The sequence below is a fragment of the Microtus ochrogaster genome, chromosome 8, assembly GCF_000317375.1.
Source record: "Microtus ochrogaster isolate Prairie Vole_2 chromosome 8, MicOch1.0, whole genome shotgun sequence".
NCBI classification, from domain to species: Eukaryota; Metazoa; Chordata; class Mammalia; order Rodentia; family Cricetidae; genus Microtus; species Microtus ochrogaster.
In genome coordinates, this window is record NC_022015.1 from 80,463,551 (window position 1) to 80,487,642 (window position 24,092).

A 24,092-nucleotide genomic window follows, 5' to 3' on the forward strand; every position below is an offset into this window, starting at 1 on the left:
GCGCCACAGCCGCCGCCACCACCCTGCTGAGCATTCTTTCAGTAGAAATTTCAACCCCCCAGATTTTCACATTTTACAAAATGAAGACCTAACAGCCAAATGATAATTTTTAGTTTCGTACTTGTTCAGTACCATACAGGTTATTACCAAAAACTGTGAAAAGAAAAATCAATGGCAGAATGTTTTCTGGAATTTTTTATCTGTTCTTATTTGGAGATCACACCTTCATATTCAGTATGAAAAGGTTAATAAATGTTCAGTGCTTAAGTGAAGAAATATTTAAAACAAAATTTGAGGCTATAATACAGACTCCTGACAGTCAGGGCACATTTTAATTATATAAATAGCAGATTTACAAGCACTTAAACAAAACCACTTGAGTTTCTTAATGCTGCTAACTTGTGAATTTTCACTCAATAACGTAAGTATACCCTGAGAATATTTTCTAAAAATATTTTAGATATATTTTATTTTGTATATAATATTGTGATTTTATAACATGGAAGTATACATTGAAATCTGGCAATAATATATTTTCTGGTACCAAATACCAGTATCAATATAATTATATCAATAATATATTAGGACTGGGTGCAGTGGTGTATACCTGTAATCACAGAAGTTGGTAGGCAGAGGCAGGCAGATCTCTGTGAGTTTGAGCTAGCCTGGTAGCCTGGGCTATATAGCAAGTTCCAGGCCAGTCAAGGCTGCCTGGTAAGACCCTTCTCCAAAAACAACAACAACAAAAGAGTACCCCCTCAAGGTGTGTGTGTGTGTGTGCTGCGCACTCGCACGCGTGTATGTTAGGCGTTTCAGGTATATCTATAGGTATCAGCACTCACATGAAGTTAACATTATTCTTTCCTTGCTTGTTGTAAATACTAAATAGCCTCTCTCTGGTTGTTTAGTGCAGTGGTTGGAAATTAAATATTAGCACAAGAAGTTGACCCATTTCAAGGCACACAACTTTATTTTGGCAATTAACCCCAATACCGGAGGCGAGAGGGCTCTTTAAAATTAGTGCTTCTAGCAGTTCCCATTGACTCACTCTTGTCCTCCCTTCTCTCTGTTAATTTTAACCTTGACCTCCCACAGCTGTATTGCTTTGCACTGAAGAGAGAGGGAGAGAGAGAGAGAGAGAGAGAGAGAGAGAGAGAGAGAGAGAGAGAGAGAGAGAAACTCCCTGATTCCACCCTTTTTTTTTCATCTGATGAAGCAACAGTGGAGAGGAAAAACCAAACCCATTCCTTTAAGAAAGATTCCGCCTCCTCTCTTCTAAGCAAGCGCCTCACGGCAACCGTGGAGTCTCTAAGTCACACACTTTACTACTCAGCATTGGGAGAAGCAGCCGCCGCCGCTGCTCCGCGGCTGCAGTGGGATCCCGTGCAGCACTGCAGAATCCACACCTAGCCAGGGAAGACAGACACACGTCGGCTCGCCTGCACGCAAAGGGGCTGTGGATCGTCTGCAGGTAAGCACATCTCTTAGCCGTTTTGTTCAGGAGCCGTGGGAAAAGGGAATGGTCGTGGAACGCGCTCTTCATCAGCCATGCTTAAAACGTTCTGTGGATCTGTCGTCCTTTGGAGGTGGGCTGGGGTCTACAGCTCTGTCTGGCACACGTCCTGTGTGGTGGAGACTATTACATGATACATGCTCCTACAGTACTTTTTTTGACTATGTATAAAAAGGCTAACCTTGATACATGCAAAGCATTTTTTTCTTTTTAAATGAAGAAAACCCAGCCACTCCCAATCTCTCTCAAACACTGCAGATATTTTTAAATGGCAAATAAAATGACGGGCTGAGCGTTTCCTAAATATCGTTTTCTCCTTGAGCCTTAGCAAGACTTCCCCACGATTGTTGAGGAGTACTTAAAATTAATAAGGCATGGTAAGGGATTTTTCTTTCTTTTTCTTTTTTTCTTTTTGGAAAGAAAATGGGTGATACTGGCTGACTAAAATTTCTATAGCTTTCGTCCAGTGGCGAGAGAAAAGGAGGATAAATGAACTGCAGTGTGTGCCAAGAATGGGATTCGTTTGCCACACTTCATATGTGGGCAGAGGAAACTACATTTTAATTAGCACATTTTTAGAGGAAGAGGGGATGAAGATGAGGGGGCTGACGTGAAGTATTTGAGGGGGAAGAGAGTCTGCAGATGAGGAAGGAAATGAAGTGGCCTGTCGCCAGTGCCTTGAAAAGGACGGGAGATAAGGGTGGAGAATGAAGTTTGCTGTGTGTTGGGGTGGGGTTAACCCTAGGGACCAGGAATCACTAGAATGGCGCTGGGAGGAGTGTGCTTGAGGCTGAATTCGTGCAGTGGAGGGCATGTGTGCAGGAGGAGTGTGCAAGTCGTGGGTGGCGGAGGAGAGTGTGTGCCTGGAGGGCTATTTCGAGAATAGGTTGGAGTGAGAAACATGTCTGGGAGGCGGGGGTGGCAGCCCAGTGTCACCTGTGGAGGGATCCCCAGCTCTGCAAACGAGTGTTGCAAAGTTTGCCTGGCCTCAGACTAATTTTGAAGGCTGATGGCCGAGCCTAGACTTCTCATCTCCCAAGAGGTCAGCTCTCAGAAGGTTTAAGAGGCAAGAGTTCAAAGGAGGATTGCAGACTTTGGGCTGCTTCAGATGAATTAAGGGCCCTTGCCCTGTCCCTCTGTGGAACTGAGTGGAGGCAGGAGACTCCCCCAGATGCCAGTGTGCTGAGGAGAAAATCAAGTCCCCTTCTGCGGGGGACATGCAGAGGTCCAACCGTGTAGTGCCGCCCCGGCCAAGCCCAGCAGCCTCTGTGGGCGTCAGAGGCTCAATCTGAAAGCCGAGGCTCAGGCTCATTGGGTGGGGGAAGCATGTTCGGACTGGGGGAGGCAGATGTTTCCGAGGCGTAACCCTCCCGCTTTCAATCGGGTTTCTGTCGGGGTCGTTTCCCTCTCCGGCAGCGGATCGGAGCTGCACCGAGGCAGGAAGACCTTGCAGAGGCGCCAGGCAGCCGCCCCGCTGCAGGCCCTTGGCCTGCAGAGCGCATAGACACCCCCACCGCACTGAGCTTGTAGCCCTAAGGGGGCCTCGAGGGGCGGGGCCAGGGATCGCAAGGGGCACGGGGGGCGTGGCCTGGGAGCGCGAGAGCTTGTTGTGGGCGTGGCCTCCTGGAAGCGGCGCCTGGACGCTCGGGGGCGGAGCTGGGGAAAGAAGGGCGGAGCCAGGAGCACGCTCGTGAGCTTCGAGGGCCGAGCCCGTACGGGGCGGAGTGAAGGGGCCTGGGGCGTGGCCTGTAAGAGGCGGGGCTAGGGCTTTCGGACCCCCTGTGGGGCGGGGAGTGGAAGTGGCACGCTAGGAGGGTCAAAACTGTGGGGGGGAGGAATCAAGGGCGCTTGGGCGTGGCCTACGGCAGGCGGGGCCAAGGCGCTCGAACCTGTGGGGCGGGGCCTTTGGGGCACTAAGGGGCTTAGAGGGCCGAGTCTCTAGGGGGCGGAGTCACAGGCCCTGTGGAGGCGGGGCTCAGGGGGGCGGGGCCGAGGACGTTCGGGGGTAGTTCGGCTAGTCCCGCCAGAGCGTGAGGCGCCTGCCGGTAACGGTCGCCCGGGTGAGGGGCGGGAGGGAGAGGAAAGGGTTTAAATGATCTGTTTTGAAACACTGAGAAGTAGACGCGCCAGCGACCAGGTGTCGCCGCTTCCTGCGTCCGGGGGCTCGGAGTCCAGGTCCCTCTCCACGCCCCCTCCCTTCCCGGCCCTGTCCTCGGGAGCTGAGCGACGCTTAGGAGGAGGCTGCGGCTGACCCGGCGGCCGCTGCAGCCCGGAGGGGGCACAAAGCCGGCTGCGCTGCAAGGTAATCCTGCTGGAGCTGGGGTTCGGAGGTCCCGCCGCGCTTGCCACGCGAGGGGACTTCTTGCTGCCGTGTCTGGGGCGGGAAGGCGAGCCCTGCGCGAGCCGAGGGGCGCAGACGTGGGGGCGAGAGGTCAGTGTGCAGCGGTGCGAGCGAGGTCGGGTCTTGGGATCCCGTGGGCCACGATTCTCCCCGGTGACCCCCCGGCTCCCCCCACGCGAGGGCGTGGGGTTGTAGAAACCTGTTCTGCCTTCCGAAGCCTTGCTGACCCCGAAGGTACGCGCGAGGACGGTGGGAGGTTCCCGCGCTTGCTGAAGGTGGAAGGAGACGGTGTTGATTTGTTGGGGTTTTTTTTTTCCCTCCTGGTTCAAGAAACTTCCGTCACAAGTTGAAATTGTTCAAACACTTTAATAAGCGCGACCCTCCCCAGCACACGTAGTAGGAGCGCGCACGCACACACACACACACACACACACACACACACACACACACGCTCGCACACACTCACGCTTTACCCCTTCAAGCATACATGTTTCGTATTCTTTGTGGGGTGACAGCCGAGCGGGCAGCAGGTTTGGTTTCCTGCTGTTTGGGGCCCTTCCAACCTCTTTGGAAGTATGTAATAGTTGAGGCAAGGCCACGACAGGTAGTATAAACCAGGCCTCTATTAAAATGGTAAGAACTTTATTGTTGCAGAGATTTAATTGCAAGTAGGTGCCCGTTTAAACTGGGAGTGTAAGGAAAACCACTAAATATCCTTGGCACATGTGCTCTTGGAATTGACTTTGCTGGAGTGGTATGGGGTTTAACTCAGCCAAGAGGCTTTGGGCGAGGATTAGGAGCAAGGCTCGGGAAGGAATCGATAAGACTCCTGCTTGGGATGAACTACCTTAACATGTGTGAGCTCTTTATGATGAATTATGAAAATTTATAGTGAGCAAGGAGATTGCCTTTTCTTGGAATGGACTCCCATCTGTAGCATGCTGAAAATGTACTGATGTGGGTCTTAGGAGATTCAGGGAGAGGACAGGGTAATGTGTCTTTTTGAAATGACCTGTGTATTTAAGGTATAGGGCTGACGCTTTGATAGAATTGTTTCTTTTCGAACACTTCTGGAAAGATTTTATAGCTAAATCTCATTTGCGTTGTCCTTACTTGCATGGTAACTCAGTTTTTCCCAAAGCTGATCAGATTAACTGTACTGAGGAGTAATGTGGGGAGGGCCACTTTTCTACAATTCTTCCACCTCCTTAAAGATAGAGTTCAGCTTCTGCTAACTTAAAATTGGCCAGGACTGTTGGCGTGTTGGCAATAGTTGCTAAGAAAAAAAAAACCCAGCAATTTATTATCTACTTAGAATGTTAAAGATAATTTAAGGAGTTCTTTGGGTACTTGGTTATGAGACTTTAATACAGTGCAGCTTTTTGCATGTATGATACCAGGAAATGTTTGGTAAAGTTTTGGCGTATGATATAGATGATCACATGACCCCTGAAAATATTTATTTTGCATGATAAGAGGGTATTTACAGAATGTAAAATTTAGTCACTGATTAAAGATGAATGAGAAAATTACATTGTACTTTACTCTTTCTTACCTTTTTATCAATAATAATTTTCTGGAATGAATGTGAGTTTTGCTCAAGAATGTGCAACAGTTTTTATAGTTTGCTGCACCGTTGTGATTGATATATCAAACAGATTAATTGTAAATTAGGAGATACCCAAGCTGTGCTTGGAATTATTAAAGAGAGCTGATGTGCTCCTTGTGATAACTTCATGCAGCATAAAGTTAGGGGGAAATGCTAAAAGAAATCCATTAGTTAGAAGAAGTGTAGACTGTTCAAAAGACATGCACAAGTTACTGATCTGTTTCTCACCTTGAACACTTTTTGCCATAATTAATAGTTAGCACTACTTTACATTCCTTTGGGAAAATTAGCCATGTAGAATTTGAATAGGAAATCTTAACATGTCTAACCAACAGTGCTGTCTTTCCTTTTTATGTATGCTTAAGTGAAACTATTCAAGTCCAATTTGACAGTTGCTGAACAATCACAGACTGAGTCACATAACTGAGAATCTAAATGAGCAAGCACTTTAATACTTTATTTCATGTCTCTTACATTAATGTGCTATGGTCTGAACTCAGGGTCCATGCCAAGTATTTGTAGTTGGGATTTTAGGAGGTCTTTGGGTTTTGTCATTGGTTTAATTCCCTTGGCTGAAAGCCAAGACAGTTTGAGATTTACTGTAATGGTTGCCTGTATTAAATCTTCTCTGAAGTACACACGTTAGAATACTCACCCTGACTGATTTGGAAGGAGAAGGTTTGTTATCTGCTAGATGCATATAGAAGAGTTCTCAGTTATCTGCAGTTTTGCTTTCCAGAATTTCAGTGACTGCTAGTCAAATATAGTTTTAAAATATTAAATGGAAAATTTCAGAAATGAATAATCATTCATAAAAAACAAGTTTGAATTACTATAACAGTACAGTATATTAGTTATTGTTATTCCTGTTGTGTCTAATTTATATATAAACTTTATCTAAAAATAACCATAGAATACATATACCTGTGATTTTAGATTTTTACTGGGGTCTTGGAATGTATTCCTCTAAAATCAGTAAGCTGTGCTGTAATTATTTCATTTAGAGATGGTAAATTATATGGGGTCTGTGTGTGTGTATGTGTGTGTCTACTTGGGACTCTATTATTTTCAAGTAAAATTAATGTATTTGCTTGGTTTTTCATTCAGTAAATGTTTACTGAGTACCAACAATTAAAAAAATATTAAGCAAAAGAGGCTTGCAGTTTATGTGGGGTTTTTTTTGTTTGTTTGTTTGGTTTTTTGGTTCTTTTGTTATTGTTTTTGTTTTGTTTTGCTTTTGTTTTTTGTTTTTGCTCTTTTAGAGGCAGGGTTTCTCTGTGTAGCCTGTCCTGGAACTAGCTCTTGTAGACCAGACTGGCCTCGAACTTACAGAGATCACCTGCCTCTGCTTCCTGAATGCTGGGATTAAAGGCGTGCGTGACCATTGTCTAGCACCATGTGTTTTAAAAGAATGTTGGTCTTCATCCTGTCTCGAAAAACCAAAAAAAGAAAAGAATGTTGGTCTTCATAACTAGACAAGTCTCAAAGTTCAAGATTTAATTAATTGCATCCCAGAAGCACATTTGAATGTTATAAAAATACTATTTAGCCTACCCTAAAGCCTTGGTGTAAGCACAGATAATGATACTCAGTCTCTTTTTCCGTCAACTCTTTTGGTTGAATGCCTCAGCAAGAAGAACCCCCTTTGCTCCTTCTAGGACATTGCCCCACTACACCTAGTAAAGAGCATCCTAGATGAAGAATTCTTCATCCCTGAAGAATGATTCTGGTTTCAGAATTGCCTGATGGTCCCTAAGGATCATGATCAACAGAAAGTATAAAATGGACGTACTTCGTCTTTTTGAGACACAGTCTCATCTCTGGCTGGCCTCGAATCCACTGTGTAGCTGAGGATGATATTCCTGCCTCTGCCTCTGCCTCTGCCGTGCTAGGGTTAGAGGTACAGGCCACCACACACACTTTTACTTGGTGCTGAGATTCATACCCAAGGGCTGTACCTATTAGGCATGCACTCCACCAGCTGAGTCCTGTCTCTAGCCCTAATCTTTGATTTTAAAGGGCAGTGCTTGAAAGTTTGCGTCTTGAAAGGGTAACCTAATAGATGAATCTTAACTATACTAAAATAAACGTGAATAGGCTCAGCATACAGCTTTATACAGAGGCGGGATCTAAATTGAGCCTTTCTAAAGGACCCACATCATTACCTTATACTTTCACACCTTTTTCAAAGTCGGCTTTAGTTAAAGCCTAGCTGGAAGTGTGAAGACTTACTGATAGAAGATGAGCTTTGAAATCTGCGGTTCAGATTCCCCAAAACTGGTCATGAAGATACTGGTATGTAAGAAGCACACTGGCTAACATTTAGGAATGTTACTTCCTCAAGCAAGACTGTAACTTGGATATCAGGTTAAAAGCTTATTGTTTTGAGGGGCAATGGACATACCTGATATTTTCCATAACCAACTGAAGGTTAAAAAATATATTTGAGAAATGTAGAGCGGTAACATAATATCCTTAAAACCAGTGTCCCAAGTGTGTAATACATGTATATGTGTTGATAAAATTTATTTTGCTTGTTTTGTATGTGTGTGTGTGCATGTGTGCACACATGCTCTGAGGGTTTGGGTGCACTGCAATGTGTGCATGTGGAGATTAGAGATCAACTTTGGCTATCATTTCTCAGAAGTTACCACCTTGCTTTGTTTTTGCTCTGTTTTGTTTGTTTTGAGACAAATCTCACTGTGTATCCCTGGCTAGAACTCCCCCTGTAGACCAAGCTAGCCTTAAAATCAAAGACTGCCTGCCTTTGTCTCTTAATTGCTGCCATTAAAGGTATGCACTACCATACCTGGCCTCATCATGTTTAGGACTTGAGGCTTGTGCATTAGGTTAAGCTGGCTAGCTAACAAGCCCCAGGCATCAATCTTGCACTACCTTGCCAGCACAGGAATTATAGGCACATACCAATTCTTGGCTTTTTCTTTTTTAGTGTTTTAAATTATACATTTTTAATTTGTATGTACTTGTGTGGTCATGTTTGTTCCATGGAGTACAATGTGGAGGTTGGAAGACAACCGGGTTGTTAATTTTCTCCTTCACCATGTGGGTTCCAGGGATCAGTCTCAGGTTGTCAGGCTTGAAGGCAGGTACCTTTACCCACTGAATCATCTGGCTGGGTCCAACACCTGGCTTTTTACATGTGTGCTAAGGATCAAACACAGGTTCTTGTACTTGATGACAAACACTTTACTGAGTGATCTCCTTAGCCTCTAACATAATTTTAATGCCTACATTATGCATTAAAGACAAGTAGATATCAGGCAAGCACTGAATTACAAACAGAATTTACTCTGAGTAATATGCATGAACTGATTATTGTTTTAGCCATCTCCTTTAAATTCATTTTGTGATATTTTACTCCCCATACACCAAGAAATGCTGTCCTTGTATAAAAATGGAGAGGGTTTCACAGATGTGAGTAGGCGCATTCAGCTCAGCTCTCGAGGCTGGTGGCTGATTGCCTGCTATTAGACTTGAATTCCAACAATATAGAAATCATTCAGGTTGGAGCAGTTCCCTTGACCTTGGGGATTTGGTTTGTGTCTGTAATTGGTCATCAGAGTTAGTGTGGAGTCTTCCACAGTGGCTCCACTCACTCTGTGCAAGGATGGTGTTTATTTCTTTATCATACAGTATTTTCAGCTTCTGTTCTAATGGGATGACTGAGTGCCACAGCTGAAAGATGATGGAGAAGACAGGTTTACTTGGTATGTCTAAAGAAATATAGTTAGGGTTCCCTACCCCATGGAACTTTGAAAAACACTACTTTTAATCCTTTAGAAATGAGATCCACGACGGTTAGCTCTATGACTCTTCTATTTTCACTGTCATGGAAAAAAAGATTCTACAGGGCCAGTCTGGTAATAGCCAAGGAAGTGGTTGGGAAAAGGCAATAGTGGGACCTTAAGTGGAGTTATGATTGGGCACTAGAGCTTGATGAGTGGGACTTCATTACTGCTCCTGGGTCTGGGGCAGATGGACGGTGGAGAGGGAAAGAGATTGGCCATGGCACTGTCAGTCCATTGCTCGTCTGCCATACACACTGCTCTTTTCTTAAGTGTTAGAGCAGGGTGTTGTCCCTAGCTTGCCTTTTGCTTATGACTTTTGTTGTTGGGGCAGTATTCTCTCTCCTAGGGAAAGGAAACTTTTCCCCTCAGGTCGGTTCCTTGTAACTGCTGAAAACTAGCTTTCACCTGGAGATGACACTAGAGTTTCTTCCGTGTCCACAATTAGTTTGCTTTTTAGATCTCACACAAGGATCTCTGAAACCAAAAGTGTGAAAACCTCACTCTTCACCTAATAGTTGGGGCAGTTTTTTGGATGTGCTCACATACCTGCATGTATGCACACATGTTCATATGCACATATGTGTGTATGCATATGGAAGCCAGAAGTCAACCTTGGGTGTCATTCCTCAAGAACTGTCTACCTTGCTTGTTTGTTTGTTTGTTTGCAGGCAAGGTCTCACAGTAGGAACTAAATGGGCTTTGCCAAATAGGCTAGGCTGGCCGACCAGCTAGCCTTGTGAGCCCCAAGGATCTTCCTGTTTCCATCTTCAGGGCTGGGACTACAAACAACACACACACACACACACACACACACACACACACACACACACACACACACACGCTTTTTCTGTGGGCACTAGGAATTAAACTTAGATTCTCAGGCTTGTGTGGGAGCCTTGCCTACTGAGCCATCTTCCTGGCCCCCCTGAGCCATTTGTTACCAAGTGGATGGCCTCTCAAAGTTATTAATTTAAAGGATTGTTTCTTCACTATACCTTTACAAGAAAAAGAGAAAAAATTGCTTTCACAGTGCCTACTTATAATAATTCTCAGCCTACTGGGAGATATCAGTGGGCCATTCAGCGCTACTATGAGACTGGGTTTTGGGGTACCAGCTGCTAAAATGATGCACTTTCTCATGACATTCTGACCAATCAGCATTTTATTAAAAATAATACAAGTGACAGGATAAAAGACCATTGTCCCCCAGCAGCCATTCTTTATTAAAGTAAAATATCACCAGTGAATGAGAAATTCACATTGTTTTAAACATTTTATTTTTACAAAACTAGATCTGTAACAGTTTTGTATCAAAATGTTTGGTCTATTTAGTTGGATACCAGGCTTATTTTAAAAAAAAAATAGTTTATTTTAATTTTATGTGCATTGATGTTTTGCCTACATATGTGTCTGTGTGAAGGTATTAGATCCCTTGGAACTGGAGGTTGAGACAATTATGAGTTGCCGTGTGGGCACTAGAAATTGAACCTGGGTCCTTTGGAAGAGCAGTGAGTGTTCTTAACCACTGTGCTATCTCTTTAGCCCCTAAAGCTGATTTTCAATCAGTGTTTCTTTGTCCTAATAAATATTGATAGTGATAAAAATCATAGTTCCCTAAGTACTCTGCAATCATTAGTTACCCTAATGAAAAATGCATCATAGACAAGAACCTAGTCACTAGCCATGTACATACATACTATCACCACTATCCCTAAATGCAATAGGGATGGGGCATTTTATGCCCAAATAAGAAAATCGTACTTGCTTGCCATAAAGGCTCTGAGAAACTGAATACTTAGTAGTCACTTAAGTTAGTGATTGTATATTGCATTTGATGTACATAATAATCTCAATTTCCCTGGGCTCTTTATAGGGCAGGGACTCAAATCCCAGGCTTTACACATGCTAGGAAAGCATGCTTGGGCTATTTTAAAGTTTCTGGCTGGGCCCCTTGTTTTGATGAACACATTACAGGAGAAATTTGACTATCAGTGAAGTGCTTTGAAGAAGGAGTTCTTGCTTTGTCTCTGTCATACCTGAATGTCACAGCACGTACCTCCCGGAGCTTGTTTAACTTGACCCTGAAGAGAAGAGTGCCATCTACTGAATGGCCAGCACTAAGCTGAGCAGCACCTGAGCTTTTCCTGCAGAACTCAGGCCTGTTTCTGGAGAAACCAGGCCTGGCCTCATTTGGAGGGTGTGGAAAGCTCTGAGTACCAAGAGGAATTGTTGCCTGCTTCAATTTAATTATGTTTCCCAGCAGGAGGTCTGAACACACAATGAAGTACTAACTCAGCACTTGTTGGAATGCATGGGAAAGAAGAAACCCTAAGAAGTTGTTGGATTGATATTAAAAACAGTCTAGCCATGAAATTAATAAACTAGATGGTAAACAAAATTATTTTTGAGGCGTTTTTATTAGTAGGTCTGGTTATTGACGGCTGCAGCAAATAGTAGCAAAGTTTGTCCTTTAAGTCAGTGTGTCTAAGGCAGTGATTCCTACTTGAGTGAACTCACCGATTCCAAGAGGAGTTTTGTTGTTGTTGTTGTTTAGTTTTTTGTTTTTAAGGTATCCTAGCTATCTGCTGGTCTTTTTGGTTTTTTGGTTTTTTTTTCCTGTCTTCCTGGAACTAGTAGCAGGAGTGGAGAGAGCTGGAGTTAGAAAAAGCTGTCAAGGTCAGCAGGGCTACCTGGAGCAAACCTGTCCTGGCCAGATGAGAAGGGCTCTGACAGCCACTTTGAAACTGTCACACTGAGAATACCCTCCATTGTTCTGTATTCATTATGTAACTAGTTGTTACTGTAAGAATACCCTCGATTGTTCTATATTCATTATGTAACTAATTAGGGAGCCATTTTTATCAGCCCTTAACAACCGCCAGAATCATGTTAAAGTATTACATTTATCTGAAGTCTAGTAAGGCTTTCATACAAGATTACAGTCAGGAGTTGTTCAGGGACTCCAAGCTGTCCCTAAACCCCATGCTGTGGTGTTCCTAGGTTTACACATGTCCTTGTAGCGACTGCACAGAAGGTTCGAACCAGGATTAGAATATTTCTGTCTTCACTGGGAAAGATCTTCTTTTAAAAGGGGAAACAGATGGGTAAACAGTTGAATTTTCACTAGAATCAGGAAGTATTCATGAAGTAGGCTTTGAAGTGTTCTCTGTTTTTTTCTGTACTGTTTGTTTGTTTGTTCCTTTTGCTCTTTTACTCTAAGCCAACACGAAGAGTTTATTTAGCCGTGAAGTAAGTTGTTTCACATGCCTTAGCCACTGTGCTTAAAGCATATGACTTCCTGGGAAGGGAAGGTGAGTTACTTTACAGGTTTCTGCTGGGCTTATTTATGGGAAGGAACAGAAAATTAGGGGTTTATTAGTTGTCTTTATTTTATGTATCATTTATTTTAATTTTTAGTTGTGTTTGTGTATGAATCTATGTGAATACAGGCGTCTGAGGAGGCCAGAGGCATCAGATCCCCCCAGAACTGGAGTTAAAGGCAGATACAGGTCGTTGCCTGATACGGCTACTGGGAATTGAACTGGGGTCTTCTTCAAGAAGAGTATACTCTCTTAAATGCTGAGCCATCTCTCCAACCCCATATTTTTCATCCTCCTAAACATTTTTTAGGTGGTTGTACTTGCAGTAGGACCAAGATAGCTCGTGTCTACAGCACAATAACATTCAACTGCGTGCAAGTCTGAGATTCTGAGGGGAACCTCAACATCTCATGCATACCAAGTACACTTTGCACACCATTAAATATGATGCACTGTATGTCATCTATAAATTAATATGTTTATTAAATTCACGGAGTCATCCAATTAGGAGATTCATATTGTGTGTAAGTGGTGGCTCAAGCCTGTAAAACCAGGATGTGGAAAGTTGAGATTCAGAAACAGGAGAATTGTGACAGGTTGGACCCTGGTCTACATCTAGAGTTCTGGCTAGACAGGGCTATACTGCATAGGACTGGTCTCAAAAACAAACAAATGACTTGCTTACTCTTTTGTGCTATTTTTGTTTATTTTCTATAGTTTACCCTTAGAAGACATTCTTATTAGTTTAGAAAGTTGAAGATCCTTGTTTTTATATAACTAAAGGCTTCTTTTTTTAAAAAAAAAATGTGTGTGTGTGTGTGTGTATTGTACTCGCCCATGTGGTGTCTACAGGTGCCCGAAGAAGGTGTCAGATCCTCAGGAGCTGGAGTTACAGGCGGTTATGAGCTATCCTATGTGGCAACTGAACCCGGGTCCCCTGCGAGATCAGTTTTCTTGACCACTGAGCCATTTCTCCAGCTCTAACTAAAACCTCTGACATTGTAATTCAGCAACAGTCATGCTGTATGTACCTCAGTCACCACTTTAGAGCTGCTGACTTCCCTTCGTATGTAAGGGCTGACACTGTACCATATAAGCAACTAGAAAACTGTAGATTGTGAAAAGCATAACTCCTTGAGATTCTGATTTCTGCTGTTAAAATTAGGAAAAGCAGCTACGGAAACAGTACAAAAGATGTTACTTGGCTCTAGTATGTATTAGATGCTGGATGACAGGCACAGAAAACAGACTCCATAGAAAAGAAAACTTCATAGAGTATTTAGAAAGGGGGTAAGAGTGGGCCTAAAAGGAAGTTAGGATTTTACTAGTTAGAAACACCAGAAGGATTCTGGGGAGAGATTCCTGTCCATGACTTTTCCTATAGCATGATGGAAATCATTTTTAACTGTACCTTACAATCTCTGTGTAAGGGTTAGGAGGTCACAACATAGTAGTGCTGGGGACTTTCCTCTCTAGCCGGTGGTCGAATATGGTCATGTGGTGCTGGTGTAATGAAGATCACGTAGACATTAGCAGTGCTTTCACAGACCCCACATGAAAATAGCAGCTCAGAGGGGCATTCTTACAAAACAGCTGAGAGTCATATTGCTTAGGAAAGTTGGCATCGGCAGAAGACTTTAGGACTCCTTATTATTCCCAACACTGAATAAGCAGTGTTCCTTTGGGGAAGAGGCATGTATTTCTTTAAAAAACAATCTCTATTTATTAACTCTTACTTGTTGACACTAGAGAACTGTTCTGTCTGTGTCTTACTGTTCTTAGGGAGGGTGGATAGATGGATGGAATGAGTTAGTGATATCATGAGATACAGCTATTTAAAAATGTTTGTAGAATAACATCTGGTTTTAGAGTTTAAGTTATCTGTTCCAGAATGTACACTTGGACTTGTGTCACTTGGACTTGGCCATACTTATAATTTACTACTTTAAAAAGAGTATAACTTTTGGAGGCATATTTGGTGTTCTACATGTTAAAATATGTGAAGGGTTGTGGTACATACTCTAAGGTTCTTGAAAGTGGTATGCTTGTCAACGCAGAGAACACAGATCTTACTAGTTAGTAGTTTTGGTTGCAAGGTAGCGGAGACACCTCTCTATGGGGTGAATATCATGGAAGTGGGTCGAATAGAAAGCAGACACCATGCAAATCCTTGCCTCATGTCTCTGTGTCAACTAAGAGGATATCATCGTTTTAGGAGCTTGTCAACTCTGAGAGTCTGGATTTCTCAGGAGCTGAGGGTCTTTAGCAGCAACAATCCTTTCCAATAACATGAGACAGCCAAGAGAGCACCTTTTCCCAAAACACACTGCACAAACATTGGTGTGTTTTTACAGAAATGCTGCTTTCAGCTCCCATCCTGATCGTATTATGCTTACTAGTGTTTTTCCTTGTACATGTTGCTGTGGCCTCTGTTTAGGTTTTCATTTTTTGACCAGCTTGATGCTTCCTTCCAGTCATTCCTTTATTCATTCAGCAAATATTTATTATGCAGTTAGTAATGTGCTGGCTTTCTTCTAAGTGCTGAAGATTCAGTCAACAGGCAAACCCTTCTGGTCTAATGGAGTTTGTGTTTGTGGGAACAAATAGAAATGAATGGATGAGGGGGCTGGAGAGATGGCTCAGTGGTTAAGAGCATTGCCTGCTCTTCCAAAGGTCCTGAGTTCAATTCCCAGCAACCACATGGTGGCTCACAACCATCTGTAAAGAGGTCTAGCGCCCTCTTCTGGCCTTCAGGCATACAGACAGAATATTGTATACATAATAAATAAATAAATAAATAAATAAATAAATAAATAAATAAATAAATAAATAGAAATGAATGGATGAATACATTACATGTCATGTTGTAGAGAAATGTAGAACAGGGAAGAGAAATAGAACTTTGTGGGATAAACGTCAGTTTAAATAGAATGACCAGGTCAAGCCCTCACTGAGAAGGTGGCACACGAACAGAGATGTGAAGGCAGAGGATAGTGCGTGTGTGGATATGTGAGGAAGAACATTGCAGGCAGAGGGAGCAAGCCCAGAGCCCTCCAGATCCACATAGCTGGCCTGGATGAAACAGAATGAGAGAAAGGGGAAACAGGAAGCCTTGGGATGGCTTTAAGCAGAGATATGACAGTCTAACATATTTTTTGTTTTATTTGTTTTTTTCGAGACAGGGTTTTTTTTGCATAACCTTGGCTGCTCTGGAACTTGCTTTGTAGACCAGGCTGGCCTCAAATCCAGAGATGCCTGCCTCTGCCTCCCGAGTGTTGGGATTAAAGGTGTGCACCGCCACCGCCCTGCTGACATTTTTTTTTTCATTTATTTTTGTTGTGCTATACATCTTTCTCTGCTCCCCCTTTTGCTCCCCTCTCCTGTGACCCCCATACTCCCAATTTGCTCAGGAGACCTTGTCTTTTTCTCCTTCCTATGTAGATTTATGAATGTCTAAGAGTCCTTTTGTTGTCTGGGTTCTCGAGCTGACATGTATTTTTTTTTTTACGTAAATTAACCCATTTATTTAGTTGGCTGTGCACTATTGAGTAGGCTTGGGTATCAAATGGTAGCACTTTTACTGGTGTTTCAGTTCCTTCAGTCTTCTGATGGCAGACTTCACTGTGACGGCAGAAGTCGTGTTGTAGGTCCAGGCCCCGCCAGCCACTGTTTTCATGCAGGAGCCACAGTGCCAGATGCCGACGGCTCGTCTCTTCATCTTGGTCTTGCCACAGAAGGAGCACGTGTACTTGGCATGCTGGCTGATTTCAATTTTCTTCACCATTTTCCGGAGGGAGGCACCATACGGGTTCCATATTTCCCGACGATCCCGACCTTCTTGGTGCGTTTAGCCATGTCGCCGGAACCTAAGCCAAGCACGGAGAGCCTGACATGTATTTTTTAAAGACGATTTGGCTGTGTTTTGAGAGTAGGCTGCAGGGAGACTGCTGAAGAGGCCGATTCAGTGAACTATTTGAGGAATTATCAGGTAAAAGGAGTGAGATTGGGTTGGATTCTGGGTGTGTATATATTTTTGTTCATTTTACATACCAACTATAGTTCCCTCTTCCTCCTCTCCTCCCATCTTCCCTCCCCCACAACGATTCTGGGTATATTTTAAAGGTAGCACAAACAAAATTTTAAAATTAGCTTGTGGGGTATAAATGAGAGAGAAGAATCAAGCTTGATCCTGAAGTTTGAAGGAGGAAGGGTGACAACAGGACCCTGATTGAGAGCATTCTGGCAGACAGGACTCATTAGCTGCTATGAGGTCCCTGCCTAGCTGTAGACCGAGTGTAAGTTTGGTTTCCATGTCCTTTTTTTTTTTTTTAGAATACATACTCACTGGGTGGTGGTGGCACACGCCTTTAATCCCAGCACTTGGGAGGTAGAGGCAGGTGGATCTCAGTGAGTTCAAGGCCAGCCTGGTCGATAGAGTGCGTTCCAGGACAGCCAGAACTATTCCACCAAGAAACCCTGTTTCAGAAAAAACAAAAACAAAACAAAAACCCAGAATGCATACTCAATCCCTTTAATGACCAGAAGAAAAATTTTGCTGTAGTAAGGGCTTGAAATGACACTTAGTACCCAAGGATATCTTTAAAATTAAAGACAAATCATTGTTATTCTCAATTAAGGATGATTATGATTGCAAATGGAGTAGCCTGGCTGTTTCTCAGTTAATGTGGTTAAAAATAGGAACAGTTATCATTATGATCCAGTAGTTCTGATAGCTATACACTCAAGAATAACACAAACATGTTTCCACAAAAATAAATGTACAGCAGCGTTCATAGAAGCATTACTCATCATAGTCAAAAAGTGGTAGCGGAGCATACATCTAACAATTGAGAAGCAGATAAGAAAGGGCAGTATATCGCCACAGTAGAACGCTAATTGGCCATAAAATAGAGTGGTGTATGTGTAAGATGAAGCACTGTTTATCGTAAGATAAAATGAAGTAGCGAGACAGACAAACCTATGCAAAAGAAGAAGCAGGCCCCGAAAGACACGTGCTCTATGGGTCCACTTACAAGACAAATTCTGGTGCAGAGAAAGGTGAAGGAGTGAGTGTGGTACATACCAGGCTTCCTTTAGAGTGATGAGGTTTGGAACTATATAGTGGTGAGGGTTTCAATGTCGTGATTGCATTCAAAAGTCACTGAAATAGACAGTTTGAAAGAACAAACTCAATGCTACCTGGGTTATACCTCAGTATATAAGAAAGTATCAGGAAAATGTATTGCATGCCTTCATATGCCCATAAAGAACAACTAACAATTGTTGTGACCCTTATTTCTGAAAAAGCACTGCTCTCCCAGGAAAATGTTGGATGAAACAAAAATTGTCACATCCAACCTGGTTTTTCTTATTTTGCTTAAAGAAGTTAAGTTCATTCAAATAGAAATCAAGAGGTGTTCTTGGGAAGTCATGAGTGAATCTCTTTAATGCCCATTTTCTAGGGATGAGCTAGTTGAGCAGTAGCAGGCTCTATGGTTATCAGTTCTGTGGGTTTTGGGGAGCAGAGCCAGCTTATAAATAAGTTTGTGAGGTCTTAGATTGATAAAGATGATCTATGTTTTCCATACTGTAATTAAAGAATACGGAGCACTCAATTTACAGTATTTCTGGCAAGCGCACGATGATATTTAGCTACTGAAAAATGTCACCATTGAAGATTTACCTGTTTAGAAAGTACATGAAATGATTCTTTAATTTGCTATATACCATCTATCTTAATAGTTTAATTTTTATTATTACCAACACCACCACCACTACTACAACTGCAACCACTACTACAGTTTTGGGGTTTTTTCAGGTGTCTTGTAGTCCAGGATGGCCTCCCAACTTATTGAGTTGAGCATGACCTTGAATTTCGGATTCTTCTGCACCTAGATTATAGAGGTGTGCAACCAAACACTGTTCTGTGTGTTGTCATCCTCGGCAAGTACACTACTGCTGAGCTACATCTCAGAACTACCTCCCCTTTTTGAGACAGGATCTCACTGTGTAGCCTGGGCTGGCCACATTCTCAGTCCCCCTGTGTCCTAATTTCCCATATATTGGGATTATATTTGTATGCCACCATGCCATTTAGTGGTTTTCTTTTCTTTTCTTTTTTTGGCCAAAATGTAATTCATATAACATAAAATTAACTCCTTAAATTTTAGAAAAAATATCTTGATTAGAATTAAATTTTTTAGAAAAGGATATGTTCTTTGATAGCTATGACTCCACCGCCAACTTGAGAATTATGCCATGCCAAGACTATAAAGGAAGTGCACTCAGGCAAGATGGCTCACTCCTATCATCCTCGTACTTGGGATGCTGAGGCAGGGGGACTGCCACAAGTTACAGGCTGTGTGACTGCATTCTGAGTTCCAGGTGAGCCTATGCTACAGCGTCATATCCAAATAAAGGAAAGAGGGGAAAGGAATGGCAGGTGGAGAAGGGCTGCTTATCCTGCTGAGGAGAAACTGTTGAGGGAGGACATGGCATTCGATTTAAATCTGATAGGTCCCTTAGGATTCTAGCTCTACAGAGAAAGGTGAATTGTCAGCCAAGGCAGTGGGATCCCAAAGCCACAGAAACTTCAGGTGGGTGTGTGGGGGAGAGGGACAGTGAGGTTGAGAGCACTCTGGTATCGAGGGCTTTGGGTGGTGGTATTTTAGGAACTTTAGATTTTACTCTAATAACCCGTTTTTGTTGGTGAAAACCATAATTGGATGTGTCAGATTGGTGTGACGATGTCATGGCAGTGAAGGGAACGGGTGCTGGTAGAGTTGAGTTTAGAAGCATTTAGACGTGAGCAGTGAACTGAAGCCATGACTTTGGGGTTATAAAGGAGTGCTAAACTGTTTATTTTCACTCCAACTCATATTGAAACTGATCTTTAATGGGGTACTGTTTTCAGGTGGAGCTTTTGGATAAGTCCACAAGAATAGGATTAATGCCATACAAAAGGAACCCCAGGGACCTTGGCCTTCCTGCATGGGGTGTAGTGGTTAAAGCTGTGAGCAGAAATTTGGCCCTCACCAAACACCAGATAGCTCAACTTCTGGGTTTTGATTTATCCAGCCTTTAGAACTCCGAGAAATAAAAATCTACAAACATCTTTTCTGTGGTGTTGCATAGATTTTGAAGAAAGAAATTCATGTAACTTGCTAAAGATCCCTGTAGATAGAAAGTTAATGATTTTACCCCATTTTCACTTCTCTTGACTTGTGATAGAGAAAAGATAGCAGCTGCCTTACTGGGAATTAGGTAGATTGAGCAAGTTTTGACAATATCTTCCTTCTGGTACATAGTTTAGAAACGGACTATTAATCTATGTGACTACTTTTCAGCTCTTCCTTCCCGACAGTCTTTGAACTTGTTCTCGTTTGTGCATTTAGAAATAGATGAACAGTCATTTTGCTAAGGAGTAATCTTTTTGTTTCCAAATAAACCTGCAGCCCCATGTTAGGCTTTTGTGTTTCATTTTAGACTTTTGGGAAGTGGAATAATAAAAAGGAAATAATTGAGACGTTAGGTGTTGCAGTGTGCCATGTCTGTCACATCAGAACTGTAGGAAGTCATTGTGTCCTTTGGAAGGTTTTCTTTGATTGCAGTTAGTGGTTCCTCTTAAAAGTTTAGAAGTAAACAGATGGTGACACACAGAAGCAGCTAACTAGAAAAGACAAAAGTCACATGCAGAATCTTTTTTTTTTGTTTTGTAAATTTAATGGAGGCTCTAACCCAATAAAATGACATGATTTACATAGTGAAACAATTAGTATAAGGTTTGGTTCCTCTGATGTTTCTGATAGCTTTGTTATAGGTTGGGCATTTTTAATGTATTTCTTTATACTAAGACATGTAAAGGACATTGTGATTTTACAACTGTGGAAAAACTACTGAGTTTCACAAAATTAACTTGTAAATTACTTTCAAAAGTTTTAAGTATTAAATAATGTTGTGGGGGTGGGAGCTGGAGAGATGGCTCAATGGTTAAGAGCACTTGCAGAAGGCCTGAGTCCAATTCTTGGCACTCACATGGCCCTAAGAACCACCTGTTATTTCAGTTCCAAGGAGTCTGATGCCCTCTTCTGGCCATAGGCACTACACATGTGATGCTTCGACTTACATACATAATATAAATCTTAAAGTTCGAAATAACTTGTTTATCCAAAAACATCCTTCATAAAACTTAAAATATTTTATGAGCATAAAATATAATGAAAATAAGTCAGAAGTATAAAAGGTACCCCAACTGTTTCTAAAACAAGATTTAAGTTTGATTTAAACTTAGTATTTTAACCAAACGTTTGTAAAATCAATTTCATTTTAGAGTATTTAAAATTACTCTTTAGTAAGAACTAGGGAGTGAAGTCTGTAAGGCACAGATGTTAAACCAGTGAAAAGTCCTCACCAATGACTCCAGTACCCTGTACATTATTCTAAAACAGTGGAAAGTCCTCACCAAGTGACTCCAGTACCCCTGTACATTATTCTCAAGATGTTTTCCTTTAAGGTTTCTGTCTGAATCAAAACTTTTCTGTCTTCAACCTGTCGAATATATTGCTCCTTAAGAAGCAAATCTAGCTGGGCAGTGGTGGCACACGTCTTTAATCCCAGCACTCGGGAGGTAGAAGAGCTAGTTCCAGGACAGGCTCCAAAGCTACAGCAAAACCCTGTCTCGAAAAATCAAAAAAAGGAAGGAAGGAAGGAAGGAAGGAAGGAAGGAAGGAAGGAAGGAAGGAAGGAAGGAAGGAAGGAAGGAAGGAAAAAAGGTGAAGTTTTTTCTTCCAACTCTAGCCTTCGTATGTCCTTCTAGCATCTTCTATTAGTTGTGGCAAAGGTGTAATGTGCTTCATAGTCTCCATCCCAGCATACAAAGGGAAGTTGTGGAGCTGAGCCCTGACGGTATCTATGGACTTTGATCGATGGGCAACCAAGTTCCACCACTGCAGTCAAAGTGCTGTCTTATTCCTAGCTTTCTTTCAATTGATTCAGCTAAAAAGAACTTGTAGAGAACCCGCTAAAGCCTTGGCTTCACATGGAAGACATTAGGGATGTGGTAGCCAATAACAGTCACGATGTTTATTGCTTTCAAATTCTCTAGGACAGGCAGCAAGCAAGAAGCACAAAGGGCCATTGGGTGTTATTATATGGATACATAGCTGGGTTATAGCTAAAGTATTAATCCAAGTGTGGAGTTAGAAACGGTATTCCTGGGCCAGCCCACCACAGCTCAAAAGTGACCAATTCCAATAGAGATGACTTCAGTCTCCATCTAGCACCTGCCCTGAGAGGGCAGCACAGAGACATTCCTTCATTGGGGCCACTCCCACTATTAGGGGGTTCCTTTCTCATTTTTCCTTAACAAACCTACATTTGCCCCGACTCCTCTTTGTACCTATTCTTTTGCTTGGGGTGGTGAGAAAATACATTTGAAAACCATTGATTTAGGGTGGCTTCGATGACCATGATTGCCCAAATTCTAGTTTGCCAAGTTAAGCCCACCAAGAGCTGAGAAAGGCCCTGTCACACTTCAAGAATACAAATCTCTAGAAACCAAGTCAAGCTTAATCTTTAAACCCAGTTGTTATGATTTTGCCTCCGACACTAAAGGCAGAGAGAAAAAGTAAGTAAGTATTTCAATATCTTAATCAAATACAAGGTGAAAAGTAGGACAAATAGAAGTTGATGGACAATTTAGGTTAAGAATAAAGACAATTATAAAGAATTCTATATTAAAAATAAAGAATAAAGTAGATGAGCTGCTTCTACTATGTGGACATCCCTGAGATCATCATTATCCACCGTCCTTGTTTCTTATGATGTCATTCCCTTTGTCATTCTCAAGATGCGTACTGCCAAAGGGAAGAGCAAAGGGTTCTCTCCATGACTAGCTCCTCACCTCACTTGAGTGTTCACCCATCATGGAACCATCATCTTCATGTATGTGAGACCTAGTTCCAGCTATGTGTCATGTGGAGCATGACATGATAGGGGATCCACATTTTACATCATTATTTTTTCCTGTTCAACCTCATCAATCTGCAGTCTGAGGAGCAAAGATGTAAAAGATGCAATGAGAAAGTTCTTTGAGAGAAATTGGCTTGTGGAAAAGTTACATTTTTAATATTAACTCAAAAAATAAGGCTTATTGTAAGTCCATATGTTTATGATCAAAAGTTAGGGAAAATACTTCTGATTTTAGTTAATAATACATTTTTAAAAACGTGTTTCAACAAAGCAGAAATGGGCTCCCTGGCACTGAACCTTAAAATTGTCAGCTCACAGTATCAATAATATAAACATAATTATGTTCACATAGGTTTTTAAAATAATATTTGAATAAATAGCATTTTATTGCTTGCTGTTCGGTTGTGATTATGTACACAATATCCCATGATTTGGAATATCATTATATTCAATCATTGCAATAAAAATTTTTCACTCACTGTAAAAAATAACCATGTTAGCTTAGTCTATATAATTTAAGACAAACTCAGGTTCCAGGAACAATAAAATCCCCTGAGCAATCTGTCAAATAACTAAATTCTCCTTTGACCCTGTGTGCTTTCTAATGTAGGGGACCTGGGGTTTCCATGTTCGTGGCCTCTTATCCGAAGTATTGAAAGAAAGAGCTCACACAGCTTTGCAAAAGTGGTTACTAACTATTCAGAACAAAGTAGCAAATTACAAATAAAGAGCAAAAGGAGTGAGAGTATTCAAGAACCCCAATTATTGCTCAGGACTTCCTTAAACTTACTCAGTTTAAGAGGAGAGGATTTTTACAAATATCATAGTTTGGGTAAATCTCTATTTTGGTTAAGGGACTCAGTTTTTTTTTTCCTACCACACACGTCTCTTCCTATGATGATTTTGATTTTAATAATATGCACAACCAACTACACACAAGTGTAAAATGATAAATAGGGATTCTTCTTAAAAATTTATTAGAGAGAGGATACAGGTTCACCCTGCTGTATATGGACCCCAAACCATTTCAGGCTTGATCAACCCTTCTGTTCTTCCTAAGGTGTACAATGGGAATATACTTACCTGAAATTTTTAAAATTTGACTGTTACTGGGAGGGGAATCTTACACTGTTCTTTAGAGGTGGAAATATGTGTAACCTGATGCATCTGGGTTTTAGGGAGTCTGAGGGTGCTAGGTGCATTGTTTGATGAGCAGGGTGTCTGCATAGTGCATGTCAGTGAAGGAACTAGACTGCTAAGTGTGAGGTGCATGCATGTGTGCATGTGTCTGCATACCCAAAACAAAATAAGCAAACTAATCTATCTCTTACGCTTGCCTGCCTCAGAGGATGGCTTGGATCAGAGTTATTCTCATAGGCTCATATATTTGAATGTTTGGTAACCAGGGAGTGGAACTATTTGAAAAGGATTATGAAGAGTGTCTTCATTGGAGGAAGTATGTCCCTTGGGGTGGGATTTGAGGTTTCAAACACCCATGTGAGACCCATTTGCTCTCTCTCTCTCTCTCTCT

General features: G+C 42.0%; 1 protein-coding gene and 1 pseudogene across 3 annotated transcripts in view; one reads left to right on the plus strand and one right to left on the minus strand.

The window, feature by feature from the left end:
• The first annotated feature begins 1,218 nt into the window (after positions 1-1,218).
• Add3 (adducin 3) overlaps positions 1,219-24,092 on the plus strand; it is a 113,065-nt gene continuing 90,191 nt past the window's right edge. The window contains exon 1 of one of the 3 annotated variants that reach the window (XM_005352461.2): positions 1,219-1,471. The gene's annotated coding sequence lies outside the window, so the exon portion shown is untranslated. Of the gene's footprint in view, positions 1,472-3,561; positions 3,816-24,092 lie in introns of those variants that run through there. The other 2 variants (XM_005352464.3, XM_005352463.3) reach the window with 2 other exon arrangements.
• Positions 16,113-16,469, minus strand: LOC101995655 (annotated as a pseudogene).